Here is a 22,034-nt window from a genome sequence, read left to right as displayed (position 1 = left end):
TATTGCCAAAAGCAGGACAATTGAGGTGGAGAGATATCATCACCTAACTGGAGATCTCTCTGTACTTTTGCTGATAATTTTACTTCACTGTTTATTAACAAAGTGCACTGATTGAGGTGTATTGACGGTATTTAACTATACTGTTATTATAATTACCCGCTATATGTTGGAAAAAGTAGGACACCATATATTAACACATATGTTTCAGGATGTGACCTGAAACTTGAAACGTGACTTTAACCATGCAAAATCACAGCAGTTGGTAATAAGTTTCTAATATATATATATTATATATATATATATAATATAATGTAGTTAGTGGTTTTTGACAGTGCTGAAATTTCTTTTGTGCATGTTATTTTTTTGAGGTGTGATATTTCACAAAGAAGGTTTAGCTGCCGTTGTTGCCGTCATTGGAGCGATTGCAAGATTATAATTTCATTATGTTCACTATACCAGGAGGTAGAGCATATGCTCAGCCTAATGTTGGAGAGTGCAGAAGTTATTGGTCTACTTCCATCGTTATGGTTAAGAAAAAGGACAGCATTCTGTCAATCTATATGGAGTGTCGGTAGTTTAAATCCTGTGCTAAATGAGTTTCTTGACCTCCTCTTCATTAGTGATTGGCAGCTACATTTTCCTCTGCACTACACCTGGTGAGCAGTTAGTTACTGGAAAGTCCCTGTGCAAAAGAGAGTTAAGCTCAAGATGACTTATTTCACCCCTATGAGATTTGGGGTATTTCAGAGCATGCGTTTTTTTCATTCGCACACATCAGTGACAATTCAGTGACAGAGCTACTCTCTTTCTTTGGACAGATTGGGTATCACTGCCAGTTTATATGGGACTTTTAGAAAATAGCGGCTCCATTACATGAACTGGTACAGAGGGTCAAATGGTTAGGGCAGGCTGCAGTCAAAGACTAGTCAGCATCCAGGAGCAGGGTCAGAACCAGAAACAAGATGGCACAGAATAAACAGGCCTTTCAGAAATAGCGCAGCTGAAACTATTGGCGCCTTTGGCTATTAGATCTCTGCAGTTAACAGCAAAGGGAGCCAATTATAGGGCCCACTGTGAGCCAGCCCCTCCAAGTTGATTAACTGCTGTGTGAGCACATGATCACATTGCACTGCCCACCTGGCTTGCTTGGAGGTGATCCGGAACAACCAAGTACGGAAGTAAGGTATCAAGGTGGAGCGCATCTGCGATCAGCGATCTTAACAGAGTTCTAAGAATGACAGCCGGCTTCTGATTGGTTGATGCAACACTCTTTATTTCAGGAGCTGCCTATCGTTTCTAAGAGGATTGTGCTGTTGTTTTAAGGTGGTTGTGTAAAGGTGAATTCCCTTCTAAGCGCCCTAGTGTATCCTGGTTTGGTTTCCTAACATGACACAATTATCTGGATAAGAGTACAGCAGCAGTTAACTGTCATGTTGGGACTGAACATCCATGCAAGATGGTTAAAATGCATAGTCACTATACCAATGCTTACAACAAGATTGGAAACCACTTGGAGTACATTGGTGCCATTTCATGCTGATGATGATGACTTGGCATAAACCTGGAGCGTATGGTGCCAACACTGAGCGCGTATGCTGCCAACTCTGTGTACAGCTCTGCCTATTGGTGGGAATATGCTATTTGCTGCGCTGATTTGTAGAGTAATTTACAATCATTTTGCGAACAACTCTGCATCAGACTAATGCTTACTGCAAATGTAGATGGACAAAACAGCTCCACCATCAGGTCAGATAAAGCAATTGCAAAGATTGCACATATATTGCAGAATGTTGATAATTACCAGTTTAGGTCTTGTAATACTGAAAGCAAAATAAAAAGGTTCCAAAATAAGTATGCATATAGATTTATCTCTCTCTCTCTCTCTCTCTCTCTATATATATATATACACAAAGTATTTCTATTTCTGGATATAATTGGAACTTAAAAGTTGTCCAGAAGGAACCAAGGAATGACACATTTCAAGCGCATAGTTGGCAAAACCTATTAACGCGTGGAAATTGCATTTGGGATATCATTGGCATCCTGCCCGCTTTAAATATGCATTAGATTGGTGACATGTGCCAATGATTAATCAGATTAACCTATCTGCTTCTGAATGCCTTATGTTGCATATTTCGTGGATGAAGATGAATGCCAGTTGTCAGGTCACTTTTAGTATAAATCTACAGCAGATGTACTAAACTTGTCATGTATTAATCTCTTAGCATTAGATTTCTAGTACAGCGTAATCAATGTTTTAATGATCAGTTTGAAATGATGATGTTTGGTTAATATTTTTTTTATTTCAAGGCACATTTGATGCATTCAGAATTGTTTATTTTTATATGAAAATCCTTCACCTCTGTCATAATATTTCACCCCTCAATCCAGACCCTAATGTGTTTTCTTATCAAATAATCTTTTATATCTATAGAAACATTCCTAACTCTATTGCTTCCGATTCTATCATCATGTACATGGGACTATTTATATTTTAGATCATGGATGTTTCATTTGGTAGGATGGATGTGGCCTTCTAATTGTTTTTGTCAGAAACTCTCACTTCTGCCCTAGACAATGCAGCTCCAGCTACCACATACAGCCTCCATCGATCCAACTAAAGCACACCAAACTGACCCGCTACCTGCAAAAGTGCTCCGACACTGCAGAGCACCACTGGAGGAAATCTCGCTCCTATCCAAATTTCCTCCACTATAAATTCACCCTTTCATCTTACAGCGCTACTCTTTCAATTGCCAAACAAACATTCTTCAAATCTCTTATATCTGTCCAGTCTTCTAACCCACTTTGCTCTTTGCCACCTTAAACTCACTTCTCTGCCCACCTGCACCTACTTCCCTTTTCTCCCTCACTGCCCATGATTTTGTCGCCTACTTCAAAGACAAAATCGACACCATTCGACAACATATTTCCTCTTTCCTCTTCCATACACTTCAACCACTCTACCCACCTCACCTACACTCACCAATCCACCTTTAATTTAATCTTTCTAGTAACTGAAGATGAAGTCTCTACATTCATCTCATCATCTCACCCTACAACCTGTCCAGTCAACCCTATTCCCTCCAAACTTTTCCGCTCCCTCTTCTCCAATGCATGCCCACCTCTAACTCACCTCTTCAACCTGTCTGTCTCCATTGGCACATTTCCATCCTCTTTTTTTAAACATGCGCTCATCTCACCAATTCTAAAGAAACCATCTCTCAGTCCAGCCTCTCTCTCCTACTACCTACCGCCCTATTGCTCTCCTCCCCTTTGCCTCCAAACTACTTAAGTGGTTAGTGTACAAATGCCTGTCTCACATTCTCTCCTCTCACTCCATTCTCGACTCTCTGCAATCAGGCTTCTGCCCCCAACACTACACTGAAACTGCTCTCACTTATATCCTCATTTGGACTCCAGTACCACCTCTACGCTGATGACACCCATATCTATATCTCTTCCCCTGACCTCTCTCCTTCTGTACAATCTCGTGTAATCAACTAACTTTCTCCACATTGATGTCACGATGCTAAAGCTCAACATATCCAAAACAGAGCTAATTGTTTTCCCTCCTGCCAGAATCATCACCTCCCTTCAAATCTCCCTCGCTGTCATTAACACCACAGTTTCCTCGGTCTCCCAAGCCCACTGCCTTGGTGTCACACTTGACTCCACCCTCTGTTTTATTCCTCACATCCAGACTCCTATCCATTCTCTCATCATCTCCCGTCTTGACTGCAGCCTCCTGCTATCTGGCATTCCTGACACCCATATATCCACACTTCAATTCATTCTAAATGCTGCTGCAAGACTGATCTTCCTCCCTCGCCGCTCCACATCTGCTGCACCACTTTGCAAATTCTTACACTTGCTCCCAGTGTCCTCCAGAGTTCTATTGATATTACTCATTCTTACATGCAAATCCCTCAACCAGGGCCGGTGCAAGAGTTCTTAGTGCCCTAGGCAATATTTCAAAATACCGCCCCCCCTCGCTCCCTGTGCAACCACACCAAATACCCGGCTCACAGACCCTTACATACTTGACTTTGTGCTTTTGTGTTTAAAAAAAACCTTACCTCCTCCAGCGGTCAAGATGCAGTGAAGTTTGATGCAGAACGCTGTCCAGACTCCACTGCAGACACAGGATTTCTAGAGGGGAGGTATCCAGGTGTTAGGTGTTGGAACAAAAAACTTGACACAACAAGCCTATGAATTATGTTGTTAAAAGCACTTGTTAAAAGCAGTGGACAGCCCTAAAATGTCCCTTCATCACACCACTGCACTCCCATCTGCATCACTTGCAAACTATGGTATGGAAAATAGTCATGTTCTCCACCATAGTTTCCCAATCAAATATAGAGCATGAGGTGGCAAATAGTCATTTTTATATGGTAGAAAAATGACTATTTGCCACCTCAAGCTCTATATTTGATTTGCAAGCTATGCAGGAGAAAAATTACTATTATTTGGCACCTCATGCTCTATATTTGATTTTAAAACTATGGTGGAGATAATGATTATTTTATTGGCACCTCATGCTCTATATTTGACTTGTAATTGTCAAATATAGAGCATGAGGTGCCAATAAAATAAACATTTTCTCCACCATAGTTTTAAAACCAAATTTAGAGCATGAGGTGCCAAATATGTCAGTGACAGACAGTTTGAGAACATGGGGGCGGGGACAGCACATTTCTGGACCTGGACAGAGGAGCCGCCGAAGACATCAGTGATCATGTGTGACTGTGGCGGGCGGCGCGGCTCAGGCGCATCCATTAAAAAAACACCATCTAGTCAGCGCCGCCCTGCAGGTCCCGGCATCCTAGGCAACTGCCTAAGGTTGCCTAATGGATGCGCCGGGCCTTCCCTCAGCAACACCACTCCTTCATACATCTCAAATCTTATATCAAAATACTCTCCCTCCCACCCTTTTAGATCTACCTCTGACCTGCGCCTTGTCTCATCTCTGGTAACTTACCTTTCACTCGGGCCTACAAGACTTCTCCCGTGCTGCTCCCCACTTATCTTATCCCTGATGATACTATTCACACTAATGCACCCCCACAGCTGTCCCAATCTCTAGTCTGAGCCACACTTCCAGTCCTCTTTCACTTAGAATGTCAGCTCTCTAATAAACAGGGTCCTTCATACCCTTTGTTTTCATGTCTGCATTTATTTTGTCTGCTTTGTATGTCCTTGTTTTATATATGTCCTGTTTACCCTACTGTGCAGCGCTGCGGAGCACTCTAGCGCCTTACAAATATACGATAATAATAATAATTTTCATACTGATTTCCTTATTTGGTTTTGTATTTTAAAGGACAGACTATTCTGGATTTATATCAGCTGCAAAACAAATCTATTCCTTCTAGCACGGCATTGTAACCAAGTGCAGTGATTCAATTTCATCCTGTGATTCCAGAAGGATGCTGGCTTCTGTATGTCAGCAGAGTTTTATTAAACCAATAAGTGAACATTTTTCTGAACAAGATGCAGATAATACAGATAATGTATTTTGTGTCTCAGGTCACTAATAGAGATTTGCTTCACTGAAGACAAAAATTAGCTCTTAAGCGAATGTGATTAATAGAACCTGAATTTCTCAGAAGGCTGAGTTTGGTGGGAGGAGGCTCGTCAGGCGCAGACATATTGTGGTGATATAAATCATTTCTAATACCGGCCAAACTGTGATACATCCACTCAGCCCAAGAGCCAAACAATAAGATTACACTCCAGTTTGTCTAACCAAGTGGGTGGCCGATTTGGAAGAGATCTGCCCGTTTGACACTCGGGCCAAACAAGCGCATTTCTTCAGAATTACTAGGGGTTCTTAGTTGGCTTGGAAGATGATCCTATCAAGTGTAGATTTACAACAGCAGGAACAACGCAAATAAATGATATATGGTGTGTATAGATATCTGGATAATAGTAATAACTGATGGCGCAGATAGACTTCATTAAGCTTTTTGTAAAATGTTCTGAAAGAACACTCAAGTGGTTACTTTAGCACTTGCTTCATAGGGTTTAATAGCCCTTTGTTCTGGTTGAGTTGTATTAAGCACACAGTGAACACAGCACTGAGTAAACACATCACAGCTGCGGGGAACGCTCCTGTGTGTATGAGTCCTTCAACAACTTGTGGTTTAACCATGGCTGCTGAGCTTCACCATCTAGAGCAGAACGTTCAGAGAGCTTCTGGCTACCACTCTCTAATCTAGAATGTGGATCATGGATGGGATTATTTCTAGAAGCAAATATAGCACATTTCTGTACATGGAAGCCATTTCTACATTATACATGGAGTAAGTCCAGTGTAAATCACCTCTGGGCCTCCTTTTGCTTCTCCAGCTCCGTAATTTTCCGCTCCTGCATCTTCACAGCCTCAATGTCTTTTTGCTTTTTCAGCTGCTGCTTACCGTGCATTTCTCACAGTTCTTCTGGCAGTACAGACCTACTGACGAAGTAATAATCATGCAAGTAACATCTGTATAGATCTGGTCAGGAGTGATTGAGAAATAATTTGTATAAAATAATTAAATCCGAACCCTTATATGATAACTACAAAATGTTTACTCTTTATATCTGGCTGAATACAGTGTAAAGGCGTTTTCAAGTCAAGCAAGTGCAGATCTTCAGAAACACATACATGCCTGTTAGTCGGTGTATCTTTTGCACCTGTTATAGGGCACGTGCAAATACACGTTGTGAGGACTTGGCACATGTGTACAACCCTACATATGGGCGGAAATATGCTATTTTTAAAAAAAATATTCTACGACCAAATCGGCTCCACAGTCTTTAATGGAATTTGTACCAGCCCGGATCTGGGATGACACTCTGTACTTGGTCATCTGAACTATTTTATAAAAGAGCAGGAAGGTGTAGTAGAAAACTTTTGACCAATATATGTTTTTATTTAGCTAATAAATTAGCGCCTCCACGATAATTTTGGAAATGTGGTGATGATAGCTATCTCCACTATTGTGCTATGTCAGCTTCATTGCTATAAATATGTGACACACTATGGGGCATATTCAATTAGCTTTTGGATTCGCGGTAACGCGCGTTGCCGCGAAAAGTGCGCGTTCTTGCAGGTATTACGGTACCGCATTAACGCGGATTTTCGTTCGCAACCCTATGGGCTGCGAACGAAAATCCACGTTATTGCGGTACCGTGTATTACGTTTTGCGGCTGTTCCGGCGCGTTACCGCGAATCCAAAAGCTAATTGAATATGCCCCTATGTATCTATCATGGGCAGGGATATTGAGGGGTTGTGATGAAGGAGCACTATCTCTGTGTGTGTGGGTGGGGGGGGGGTGTATTTTGAATCTGGTAGCCACTTTAATTAAGTTAAAATCTTCTTTCCACAATTGATGAATAACAGTATAGGTCCTAAATATATGGAATGTACCTGCAATATCGGTACAGTTGTGTCAACAAAATTTAGTGCACTGTGGCCAAAATGTGATGGAGTCTTAATTAATTTAAATAGTATCTCATTGTGGCTTAGACAACTTGAGATGCAGTGACAACGTTTATGAATGTGTTTCAGTTCCAGTTCCCAACATCCCAGAGTCCAGGTTTGTTTGGGGGGGGGGGTTGGGTACTAAACCTGATGCTGGAAACCCCAAGAAGATTCACTGTGACATCTTCAGTGCAAATCGTCAGCAGACCAACATATTCTTAATCACACTGTTTACTAAAGTGACTTGGAGTGAATGCGATGAATTAATAGCCCGGCAGCACAGAATGACGTTGATGTGTGCGGCGACACTATTCTTTTTATTGAAAGGGCAATTGAAAGAGGCCCCACCTCTTCAATGTTTTTAGGTAAGGCTTACATAATGTAGCCTTAAGCTATTCTATAGCTGCCCTCTTAAGTGTAGGAAGATTAGTGTCTGCGCCCACATCAACGTCATTCTGTGCTACCGGGCTGTTAATTCATCGCATTCACTCCAAGTCAGATTAGTAAACAGTCGTGATTAAGAATATGTTGGTCTGCTGAGGATTCACACTGAAGATTTCGTGGTGAGTCTTGTCGGGGTTTCCATCATTGGGAATAAAATGACCACCGGTTTGGGGAGGTATTGGAGAAAGTCTAAACTCATGCCACAATGTGAAACCTCATTTATACCCAGCTGTGAGTCTTGACATAATGAAGGGGGGTTGGAGGAGTTGTTTTTTTGCTTATTTTTTAAGTGAAGCTGGTGTCCATTAGCCCTTGTATACAACACCTTCCACGACAGTACTTAAAAAAGCAAAAAAATAACTGATAAATTTAATTTTAACACTTTTTTTTAACACATCCACTGGCAAGGGGTGTTGGGAGGAGCCCTAGGGGTATATTTACTAAGCTGCGGGTTTGAAAAAGTGGAGATGTTGCCTATAGCAACCAATCAGATTCTAGCTTTCATTTATTTAGTACCTTCTACAAAATGACAGCTAGATTCTGATTGGTTGCTATAGGCAACATCTCCACTTTTTCAAAACCGCAGCTTAGTAAATCTGACCCCTAGTGTTTCAGCACTGGGTTGATTTTTCTAGGGAATACAGCCCATGTTACCTGGGTACCTAAAGCTGCGGATTTCCCTATAACACTATTGCCAGCCCTGCTGTTAGTGGTTTCTCGGGGGGCCCCCAACGCTGTTCGTCCCCCTAAACTGTGTTCTGATGGGACTTTATATTGTACATATGCATTATGCGTATCCTGCAGTCTGTTCTGTCTGTCTGGATACGACAAGTACCGTAAAACTAGAGCGCACTTATACCCAGATGCAAATGGAACGTTTCTTGAGATCCGCTTGTACTTGAATACGGGCGGTCGTGCTTGCAGGTTATGTCCGGTTTTTAAAAAAGCAAGTTGCGTTCACATCGTGTTTAAATATGAATCAAGACCAGAATGTCCAGATTTGGTGCAGGTCACAGCCTCATGTCCAAAAAGAGACATGAAACAGGACAACTTGTATTGCTTGCTGACCTTGATTCGTCTTTCCCCCTTTACAGCTTCATATTGAAGCCCTTCCTCCGAAATTGCGCTGGTGACTTGTATCAATAGTGGTTACACTGTAGAAGTAACAGCTTGATCCTCCCTGTGCATCCCCTGAGCTGATCTGTTACCATATGAAACAAAGGTTAGCTGCTCAACCATGAAACAATTGATATTTCCATTGTATAGGGTGTGTGGATTCAATGGCTACATTAACCCATTGATGCCTATCTGAATGCCTTTACTTAGTTTCAGAAGCTGTAGACTTGTTCTGTTGTTTAATTTAAATGCCATAACCCTTTGCTTTGCTATGGAAACCATATTTTCTGGAGGAATATCTAGGACATCTGCCAATACAAACTCCCTTTAACCTTCACAAGGCAGCTACATTCTCTAGAATAGCAATTCAGCTGAACAATAATCATTTGTATAGGGAATAGCAGGGTGTACAGCAGTCCATAAATGTCACTCCGCGTAAAAGGCTTCAGGTTAGCTTCTGTAATTACCAATTTTCCATGATTTTTGTGTCCTGGTCACAAGAGACTTCCATGAAGCCAGCTGCTGGTCGGATTAATGACAGCGGCTCCAATACAACCAGAGCGTCCCTAATGAACGTGATGTTTCTAATCCTGTTTTGTAGGCAAAAAAAGACAAACAACACAGAAAAATCTAGTACATTGTCAGGATGAAGGAACTGTTCATTCATTAGTCCAATTATTTAGAACACATGGAATATTAGAACAGTTAGTCCACACTGATTCCCTCATATGGTGGTCACAGCTCTGACCTTTGGTGTCAAAGTACTTGAAGGTTATTTGCAAACAGAAAAAAAAGATTTAAAGGTCAAGTTTTTTACTCCAAATATGGGGATGTGTTTTCCAGCCTCATTCATTGCAGCAATCCTAAGTTCCACTCATTTTCATCATATTTTGCAAGCTTGTGGTCCACAGCAGAAATCCACCCTCCTTTCACATGTGCCCCTCCCCCCCGATTTACGTAAAGTTTTGATATTTTATTTAATTACTTTTGCACATAAGTCATTGTCTGCGTATTCGTGTGCTTCTGCTATGTTTCCCGTAAAGTAAATGGCACAAAAGGCATCCCAGAAAAACTCAAGTCTACTATATGTAAAAATCTACATATGAAACATGAGTGGAGATTCCTACCATAATGGGCAATGTAGGCAGCGGACATCGTGCTGAAGTCCACGCGCCTCATTGCCGGGACTCGAATCTCCCCCTAAATGATGGCTAACTTCTTAAGCAATATCACGGTATGGAATATTACATATAAACATTGTCAATTGTCAATAGTTCCTTTTTGTAATACTTCAACTTGTACTACGTTCTGCTGAACCTTTTACTAGTGAAGTTGGTATCATGGTTGAATGATTTTCCATTTCTTTCCAGAGCCAAAATATTGAGAAGTTATTAAAATTCAAACATTCTACAGGACGCTGTGGATCTACTGCTTTCCATCTTGGTGATAAAATGAATTCATGTGGAAGGTAAGTGATTAGACACAATTAATATTTAATATATTAAAGGGCAGATTCAATTCCCCACGTTGTTCTTTAGAACAACGTAGACTGCGCACTATTTACCGGTACTACAGTAATAGCTGTGCATTATTACCGGTACTACGGTAATAACTGTGCATTATAACCGGTACTACGGTAATAACTGTGCATTATAACCGGTACTACGGTAATAGCTGTACATTATTACCTGTACTACGGTAATAGCTGTGCATTATTACCGGTACTACGGTAATAGCTGTGCATTATTACCTGTACTACGGTAATAGCTGTGCATTATTACCGGTACTACGGTAATAACTGTGCATTATAACCGGTACTACGGTAATAGCTGTACATTATTACCTGTACTATGGTAATAGCTGTGCATTATTACCGGTACTACGGTAATAGCTGTGCATTATTACCTGTACTACGGTAATAGCTGTGCATTATTACCGGTACTATGGTAATAACTGTGCATTATAACCGGTACTACGGTAATAGCTGTACATTATTACCGTTACTCCAGTAATTTCTCCACTGATATCTGCTCGCAGCTCTGTGAGCCGCGAGAATACATCTGCATTGAAATTACCGTAGTAACGGTAATAATGCGCTAGCCGCGATGTTCTAAAGAACAATGCTGGGAATAGAATCTGTCCTTAAACGTGTTATAATCATTTGAATCTTAGAATGTGATTTTTATTTGCAAGCAGAGGATCAGAGTACGAGTGCCGTCATATCTAACAGGACCCACACCCAATCTGCCTCTTCATTAGGAATATCTGCCCCTTAGTTCATGAGGTCCCATCAGACTCATTAAGAGCGGACTTAATCTGCTGACAATGTTCTACAATCATCACAATTAGAAACTGGAATGACATTTCCTTTTGTGGGAGCTGTTAGTGAAAGGTAACCTTGTGCAAATTACTGCAGTCTTTAAGTCCTAATGGCACATTTCCAAACTTGTCTCCCACCTCCTTTAGCTAACCTGTCCCCCGGGGGCACACTGAAATGACAGGTGAGGCTTCCTTTACCTTACCAGCTTGATCCAGGGATTGCAGTTTACGACTGCAAACTTCAAGTTGATTGCCTGGTTTTCAAATTCCCAGTCCTCTTTTGGCTTGACAAAGTAGACAGGGCGTCCAAAACTGCACCAGACACATGAGCTAAGCAATAGACTAATTACGATACAATTGATTCTGATTAGCATATCCGCACTTATTGTCAAACTGTCTGGCTCGGCGGGTGCATAGTCTATTTGGAAGTCAGGGAGCTTTGCACAAACTTTACAAATAGTCTGACAAGTATTGAATGCCTAATGTTATTTACATAAACAGTTTAGGAGGTGATGGATATTTGTCATCTGAATTTTCAGAAGCAATTAAACAGATTTTAAAGAGGGAGAGTCTCGAAAACACATTGCAGGAGTAATATCGCAATGACTACTGCAGACATTGTTCTGTATCTTGTGGAATAGGCTTGGAACCTTACCTGCTGTGGATTACGTATAACAATTATTAGTTACATTTAATTAATTTCATACTATGTTCCATTTTTATCGGAAAAGTGTATGATATTTCCAATTTTGGCATTATCTCTTATTATTGAATTATCCCCCCGTTACTGTAAGATGGGTCACTTCCCTCAGACACGCATCCTGTCCATCAATGGATGTTACAACGCTGAGCGTACAGTCAGGCCCACCTAAATCTGGCAGCGTAATGAGAGATGTAACACCCAGTGTCAGTAGTTACCGCACTGATGTTGTTAATTCTGCAGAATATATTAGAATTAGGGTATTTGCCAACGTTCCCTGGAATACAGAAAGGGGTTTTAGGTCTCACTATAAAGGTACAGGGACTATGTATATTTTATTTTGTTTGTTAAAAGGAAATCTCAAAAATTTTACTTTTGACTTTTTAAGGCAACAAAAAGCAGGGGTGTTGCCGGAATACAAACACAGATGTGGTGGAATACATTATAAAAACAGGAGAATCGATAACTTTTCGTATAAATCTTATAAATTTTGCTCTGTGCATTTAAACTAAGCGGCTTCCATTTACAATTTCAGATGGTTAAATACGAGCATAAATGTGTTAATGTTTAGGAGTTACAATATGGCACATGAATGTGTCAGCATATACATAAGTTGGAGAAGTTTGTGCACACTATATGAGTATTATATATAAGCTCACCTGCCAACGTCAAGGCATCTCCTGTAGTCACTAGGCTGTGTAGCAACAAGTGTACCTCGGTGTGTCATATTTAAAACCTTCCTGAGTCTTCATTTTCAAAGTATGCAGCAACCTATGAGGGATCTATCCCCTAAAAACAAAGGTACACATCACTTGTACACATTTATTAATTAATAGAAGCGCACCGTGGCTTCCCTAATTTACCATAATACACTCACACATAATTGATTTTGTTACTTCTGTATATTATATGTATGTTTGAGACTAGCCGTTATATACACAGCCATGTGTAATTAGTCGGCTGCACAAAGTTTTGCTATCAAATGGATTAATTTGTCTGTTGTCCTTTTCAACTGCTACGTTGTGTTTAGTCAGTTTGACATTTTAGAGACTTTCATTCCAGACTCAGCACATTTAATTAATTTGCGTGGCATAGACAGGGACAGGCTTAGATCCTGCGCACTGACCTATAGAGGGCACAAACTCACCATGTTACACCTGCATTTATGACTAGAATAGACACAGGTCATATACCAATGGTCGTGTGACGGTGAATATCTCTGCTGTTATATCCTTGACTTGATGTCTAAGCACTTGTGCATGCGAGCAGTTGTTACTTATCATTTAAAGGCGCTGTCTATACTGTGCCATGTATTGCGGTTATTGAAGCTTGTGCAAAAAGACAAATACTATATACAGTGTGTCGATATGTAGTGTACGATGAGTTGTGCACACATGGTCTTTAGTACTGTAAGTAGCGTGTGAACAAGCGCTCAGACGTTCTGCGTGGATGGCTAGATTGTAGCTAAAGAAAGAAGAGGTGTATTATTAATGCGATACAGTGCAATGTCCCAATTGCACGGAGTAAGACTGCTAAGTGTTAACGAGGCATTTTCCAATTACAAACCAACCTGATGGGACTCGCTTCCTAGTTCTTTCCTCTCCCCATGTTAATATAGAAATGTAAAGTTGAGTGATTGAAGATCTGCGTTATTAACAGAAGGAGATTTAATTAGAAACACTGGACAGAAGTGTAGTGATTATAAAATGTATCATTTAATCTCCTCTATGTAGCATGTTGTTAATTAAATTTCAGGAACATTAATTTTATTCCTGTCAAATATTTTTTTTTTGCCTACTGGGAAGAATACATCCATTAACTTAGTTTCTTCTGTGAGCTAAAAACAATACCAGGCATTACGCCGATATCACAAAGCAAATAACGTTAAGAGATTTTTAATGGGCATTTTTGCTTTATTAATTTTGTGATTCTGGTCTGTTTTTCATTACATGAAATATTGAACTATAACTGCTGAACGCAATCCCTATTGTTTCACATTATTACGCTAATGTTTTATTAATTCATTTACAAACAGTCTTTTTATTTTAATGAAAATGTAGTGAGATTAGTAGATATTGAGGTATTAGATGGAATTTTAACATTTTATTCTAATTGTTGGACTATTTTAAAAGATCATTGATCCAGATTTTCTGCCCCTTTTTAAAGTGCACCTTCCTAATTACAAAAGAGGCGGCCATTTTGTGACCTGAGCCATTATTTATAGGAGTATAGCTTGTCGATTTGTACGAGCTAGTAACATTATTGAGGTATGAAGCACTGTGTGCGTCATGCCTCAGATATCACTAATTCCTAGTGACTTGATAAATATAATATACAATATATTCAGCCCACACAATGGCGGCCTCCATAAGACACCTATTGTGTGTGTGTGTGTGTGTGTATATGTACAGCTGGACACTATACCTAGGTCTCTGTACACTGAAACCTCATTTTCTATTTATAATGCTACAATAAAGGAATTTTGGTCCATGTCTCATCTTACAATGCCACCATAATGTTCCAAACTTGCAGCATAAAATACAAGCATTAGACCATAGTTTTAGGGGGATTTCTAAACCCTGTGCTGTTTGGTCTTAGGTTATCAAAGCCTGTTCAATGTACTGCACAAGCCATAGAGGCACATACACAGAGCCATAGGCACACAGACTGACTCTGGTACCTACCTGCCTTTCTGACTGACTCCCGCACCCACCTTCCTGACTGACACCTGTACCTTCCTGACTGACTCTTGCACCTACCTTCCTGACTGACACCTGTACCTTCCTGACTGACTCTTGCACCTACCTTCCTGACTGACTCCCATGCCTACCTTCCTGACTGACACCTGTACCTACCTTCCTGACTGACTCCCGCACCTACCTTCCTGACTGACTCCCACACCTACCTTCCTGACTGACTCCTGCACCTACCTTCCTGACTGACACCTGTACCTACCTTCCTGACTGACTCCTGCACCTACCTTCCTGACTGACTCCCGCACCTACCTTCCTGACTGACACCTGTACCTACCTTCCTGACTGACTCCCGCACCTACCTTCCTGACTGACTCCTGCACCCACCTTCCTGACTGACACCTGTACCTACCTTCCTGACTGACACCTGTACCTACCTTCCTGACTGACTCCTGCACCTACCTTCCTGACTGACTCCCGCACCTACCTTCCTGACTGACTCCCACACCTACCTTCCTGACTGACTCCTGCACCTACCTTCCTGACTGACTCCTGCACCCACCTTCCTGACTGACACCTGTACCTACCTTCCTGACTGACACCTGTACCTACCTTCCTGACTGACTCCTGCACCTACCTTCCTGACTGACTCCCGCACCTACCTTCCTGACTGACACCTGTACCTACCTTCCTGACTGACTCCCGCACCTACCTTCCTGACTGACTCCTGCACCCACCTTCCTGACTGACACCTGTACCTACCTTCCTGACTGACACCTGTACCTACCTTCCTGACTGACTCCTGCACCTACCTTCCTGACTGACTCCCGCACCTACCTTCCTGACTGACACCTGTACCTACCTTCCTGACTGACTCCCGCACCTACCTTCCTGACTGACTCCTGCACCTACCTTCCTGACTGACACCTGTACCTACCTTCCTGACTGACTCCCGCACCTACCTTCCTGACTGACTCCTGCACCTACCTTCCTGACTGACACCTGTACCAACCTTCCAGGCTGACACCCGCACCTACCTTCCTGACTGACTCCTGCACCTACCTTCCTGACTGACTCCTGCACCTACCTTCCTGACTGACTCCTGCACCTACCTTCCTGACTGACACCTGTACCTACCTTCCTGACTGACTCCTGCACCTACCTTCCTGACTGACACCTGTACCTACCTTCCTGACTGACACCCGCACCTACCTTCCTGACTGACTCCTGCACCCACCTTCCAGGCTGACACCCGCACCTACCTTCCTGACTGACACCCGCACCTACCTTCCTGACTGACTCCTGCACCTACCTTCCTGACTGACACCTGTACCAACCTTCCAGGCTGACACCCGCACCTACCTTCCTGACTGACTCCTGCACCTACCTTCCAGGCTGACACCCGCACCTACCTTCCTGACTGACTCCTGCACCCACCTTCCTGACTGACTCCTGCACCCACCTTCCTGACTGACACCTGTACCTACCTTCCTGACTGACTCCTGCACCTACCTTCCTGACTGACACCTGTACCTACCTTCCTGACTGACTCCTGCACCTACCTTCCTGACTGACACCTGTACCTACCTTCCTGACTGACACCCGCACCTACCTTCCTGACTGACTCCTGCACCCACCTTCCAGGCTGACACCCGCACCTACCTTCCTGACTGACACCCGCACCTACCTTCCTGACTGACTCCTGCACCTACCTTCCTGACTGACACCTGTACCTACCTTCCAGGCTGACTCCTGCACCTACCTTCCTGACTGACACCTGTACCTACCTTCCTGACTGACACCTGCACCTACCTTCCTGACTGACACCCGCACCTACCTTCCTGACTGACTCCTGCACCTACCTTCCTGACTGACTCCTGTACCTACCTTCCAGGCTGACTCCTGCACCTACCTTCCTGACTGACACCTGTACCTACCTTCCTGACTGACACCTGCACCTACCTTCCTGACTGACACCCGCACCCACCTTCCTGACTGACTCCTGCACCTACCTTCCTGACTGACACCCGCACCTACCTTCCTGACTGACTCCCGCACCTACCTTCCTGACTGACACCCGCACCTACCTTCCTGACTGACTCCTGCACCTACCTTCCTGAATGACACATGTATCTACCTTCCTGATACCTGTACCTACCTTCCTGACTGACTCCTGCACCTACCTTCCTGACTGACACCCGCACCTACCTTCCTGACTGACTCCTGCACCCACCTTCCAGGCTGACACCCGCACCTACCTTCCTGACTGACACCTGTACCTACCTTCCAGGCTGACTCCTGCACCTACCTTCCTGACTGACACCCGCACCTACCTTCCTGACTGACACCTGCACCCACCTTCCTGACTGACACCTGTACCTACCTTCCTGACTGACACCTGTACCTACCTTCCTGACTGACTCCTGCACCTACCTTCCTGACTGACTCCCGCACCTACCTTCCTGACTGACACCTGTACCTACCTTCCTGACTGACACCTGTACCTACCTTCCTGACTGACTCCCGCACCCACCTTCCTGACTGACACCCGCACCTACCTTCCTGACTGACACCTGTACCTACCTTCCTGACTGACACCCGCACCCACCTTCCTGACTGAGTCCTGCACCTACCTTCCTGACTGACTCCCGCACCTACCTTCCTGACTGACACCTGTACCTACCTTCCAGGCTGACTCCTGCACCTACCTTCCTGACTGACACCCGCACCTACCTTCCTGACTGACTCCTGCACCTACCTTCCTGAATGACACATGTATCTACCTTCCTGATACCTGTACCTACCTTCCTGACTGATTCCCGCACCTACCGTCCTGATCAGGAAAACTTGAACATTTTCACTGTATCTATGTTTGTAATCACATTTATCAGATCTATGCCTTAATATAAATATGGGCTAATGGTCTAAATATGAAGTTTGCTAAGTGGGGTTAAGTGCTGCTATTGCATGCCGCATTGATGTAATATAATCTTTATAATTGATGCTCTGTAATGCACTAAGATGCTTTCTGCCTGGAGAATGGTGGAAGTGGGAATGAGCATCTGCACGCTGTATGATCCTTAATGTTTGTGTTTTATATATAAAAGCACATTAGGGTGCATCATAAATATTTTAATAGAGCCACCTAGTTATATGTTATTTCTTACAGCGTTCCACTTCTAGGAGTGTGACTCTCTACCAAGTTTATTTTAAATCAGATGTGTCACTTTTTTATTGTTTTGTGAAAAGACTGTGAAGAAAATTCAGCCGCACATGTAGTTTAAGGGATGCTGCACTGTTGTATATAATAATGTGTGTGGAGATTGTACATAGTGATACTTGTCACATGTTTTTTTTTATTTTAATTAAATTTAATAGCCTGAGCAATCCATAGCTAAATTAATTAGTAATCTGTTATAAGGTGATACAAGATTTGCCCTTCATCCTTAGCTATCGTGGGCAGTTCATTGTTCTAGGCTCTACTCAGTCTGTAGATCAGATACCAGCACTTTGTTTTTGAGCAGGGGGAGCATGAAGATGTCTTAGGGCCGGTGCTGGCCCCTGAATGTGTCTTACTTCTGCCTGGTTGTGTGCAGTATCTTTGGGAATATAAAGATTAAGCCAGGAACAAGGTAGGAACAAATAACACAGCTGCAGGCACCAAGGTCAGAAATGGAACATGTTCATAGCCTTCACCATCTGACCAAAAGTATTTTATGAAATATGTTTAGGAAAGAAAATGCACGGAGTTTAGGTTATATTTTTGACTTGAAAGTACAAAGGATGATCCCAGCTAAAATGTATTTGTAAGCTCACACCATCTGCCCCCCAACTTGCAGAATTAAGTGTGTCTCATAGACAGGGCCGGTGCTACCATTAGGCAAACCTAGGGGTAAATGCATAGTTGCTAACTCTCCCGGAATGTCAGGGAGACTCCCGAAATTCGGGTCGGTCTCACAGACTCCCGGGAGAGCTGGCAAGTCTCCCGCATCCCGCAATTGTGGGGCTAAAATGACTTTGGCCCCGCCCCCTGACAATATGGCATATTTGTCGCGGGGGAGGGGCCAAAACGACGCGTTTGGCTGCACCTCGCCCCCTTCCGCCCTCTTCACGCCCCTCTCCCGGATACAACTTGCCAAAAGTAGGCAAGTATGGGTAAATGTATCAAGCTGAGAGTTTTCTGGCGGGTTTGAAAAACCAATCAGATTCTAGCTGTCATTTATTTAGTACATTCTACAAAATGACAGCTAGAATCTGATTGGTTGCTATAGGCAGGGGCGGATCTAGAAAGATGTTCTACCCCGGGCGATTTAGGGGGGGGGGATTTAGGCCCCGCCCCCTCTCTGACTTTTAAGGCTGACGGCGGCAGTGACGGTGTGCTGCCTGGCTGCTCTGATTGTGTTTAAAACAGAGCAGCCGGTCAGCACATTGTCACTGCTGAGCGGACCTGCACATAGTGTGCAGCTGCCAGCAGCAAGCCCCCGCTAGGGGGGGCGATTGTCCCGATCGCCCCTCCTGGATCCGCCACTGGCTATATGCAACATCTCCACTTTTCAAACCCGTCGGAAAACTCTCAGCTTGATACATTTACCCCCTAGTCGGTTGCCTGGGGTTCCAACGGTTAGAACAGGTGTACTCTTAGGTTGGGGTTCTAGTTGTTAGAACCAGAACCTTCCTCCCCCACTGTGTGTGCCCTGTCACACTTGGGGCGCGCACCACATGAAATGCCCGCTGTCTCATACAATAAGCAAGAGAGGCAGACAGAACAGTCTCTCTAAAATGTACAGCAGGTAAATGTCGGGGGAGGATGGTCTCTTAATTGAATGTCTATGAATTTAACAGAGAGGGAGGGGGTGTAAACATCAATTACTTCAAATCATTGGTATAAAGATCAGGTTAAAAGCTCATGGGTCCTGATTGATCAAGGAATAACGCATACTGAGCCTAATGTGCGTTTGTTTCTGAACGCACATAATTTAGGTCTGCACACGGAAGAATTCAGCAAGGAACGTATCCGAAGATGCGTGCGCTGATGAATACGAGTATAGTCCGCTCTGCTCTACTACACAAGATACTGCAGGGTACGTACTATACCTATGTGGAATATACATTCTCAAAAAAACGCACAGGAAAAACAAAATAATTAATGTCACATGTTAATAATATAGGCATTAATGACAAAAACATTAAAAAAATAGATATTTCCCCATGAAATACACTTATTAAGATGTTATTTTGGCTACTCTACATAAAATAAATTTTTAAAGTTGCTCCTGATTGTAAGCACATGTTCTAGCTGTATACACAGCTGTCATCACTATTATTTGGGACTTACACCTGACCTGTAACTGGAGCAGTGATACGACAGAAAAACAAGTAGCTGAGAGATGCCCAGAACTTGATTCGGACGCTGCTGCGTGCGCTCGAGCTTGCAGCGCCCTTACTGTAATTTGACTACATCCAAATGCCCCTTCTCTTCATGAAACCGCTGTAGTAAGTGCCTTTTGCGTTCGAAGATGAATTGGACGTGGCTGCGTTCTGTGGCGTATTGTCCTGTTTACGTCACTTGATGAATCATGCCCATAATATTTTCAAGCTTCTGGTTTTGCAGGCATTCTGTATAAAGCCCTATGGGTATGAAGCGTCCCCTCTGTTAGTCTCAGGTGTTTTATAACTGAAGCACAATCTAATACTCTGCCGTCAGGCATCCAGGGGTCCCTCCCAGTGCCCAGCGCAGTGTTCAGCTTTCAAAGGTTACATCTGCCAGACAAATTAAAATGAACAAGCGTTTTCCTTGCACTGCCATAGCAACTCCATCTCCTGGCTGTGTTCTGTGGCTTTAATTAGCACTTGCCAGTAAATGAGGTAGCTGATTGTGTATGCAAGATGTAGTAGAAACCGTAGGTGATAAGTGGAACAATAACTGTAGAGGATCTGTTCTCCGTCTGTTGTTTTTCCACACAAATATCGTCAATGTTACACAGTCAGAAATGTCAGGTCACCACACTGTGTCAAGTTACCATTGAGAGATTGTAGGAAGGTTAATTGTGTTTTTTTAGCTTAAGCTCTATTAGCAATGTGAATGGATGCCCTCTAGGAGGAGAATATTTATTTATTTCTGGTATCTAGGGAAAATGCGCATACACACATACACACACACACACACACACACATACCAGCAATCGCATACACACGCACCAACAAACACATCACATGCAGACACTCGCATACACATGCATACAAGCAGACACACACATTAACATACATGCAAACACGTGCAGATGCACTTATTAACACACAGACACATAAACATACACCAAACACATGTTACTTCAAGCCAGTGCAGTGTTTTTTTGGCAGCACTTTTAATATTTCTTGTTTTGTTAAGATGTGGGACTTATGGACAAGAAAGAGACAAATATTAAATAAAAGGCAAAATGGATCCTATTAAATTTAATGTTGCTTTTTGCCTCTAGAATTGGGGGGGATTTTAAGATTTTGTGGATTGCAGCGTTGTAAATCCCGAGTGCTTGTGCAGAACACCCACCTTCACTATTCTTCAACAAAACTCCTGTCCAGTTATACACTGCAGGGTGCGAGGTGACGGCCTGCAACCTTGAGGAAAAATTACTTCACAGAGAGGGTAGTGGATAAGTGGAATATCCTCCCATCAGAGGTGGTAGAGCTGATAAGGTAGAGCAATTTAAACATGCATGGTATAGACATGAGGATACCTTAAAAAGCAATAAGGATTAAATAGGGTTTGAGGTCACCATAGGTTAAACAATGGGCAGACTGGATGGACACAGTGTTCTTTTCTGCCATCATATTCTATGTTTCAGTTCATATGCATATATGCAGAACAACAACTAATAACATATCTGTGTCTGTCTGTGTGTGTATGCTAGGGAATTTAGACTGTAAGCTCCAATGGGGCAGGGACTGATGTGAGTGGGTTCTCTGTACAGCGCTGCGGAATCAGTGGCGCTATATAAATAAATGGTGATGATGATGATGATGATATCTCTGCTATGTCCTTGAAGAGAGTTATAATATATTTATAGAACACATTATTATGACAGTTCTTGGGTAATGGACAATAAAATAGTTGTAAAACAGATTAGCATACCAGCACACATCTTGCCATGATGTCACAGAGGAAGTGGGTTTCGGCAAAAAAGAACCGGGCTTAAAAAATGATAAAATAATCTTAGAAATTGACAGTTTTTGGGGGCCAGTTTTTTACTGATGAATTGGCCATACCTTCTATCCTTCCCCAGGCAGCAGTTTAC

This window comes from Mixophyes fleayi, chromosome 9 (genome assembly GCF_038048845.1).
Source record: "Mixophyes fleayi isolate aMixFle1 chromosome 9, aMixFle1.hap1, whole genome shotgun sequence".
Classification (NCBI taxonomy): Eukaryota; Metazoa; Chordata; class Amphibia; order Anura; family Limnodynastidae; genus Mixophyes; species Mixophyes fleayi.
The sequence above is the reverse complement of the archived record's forward strand: the minus strand, read 5'-3'. Positions refer to the sequence as shown.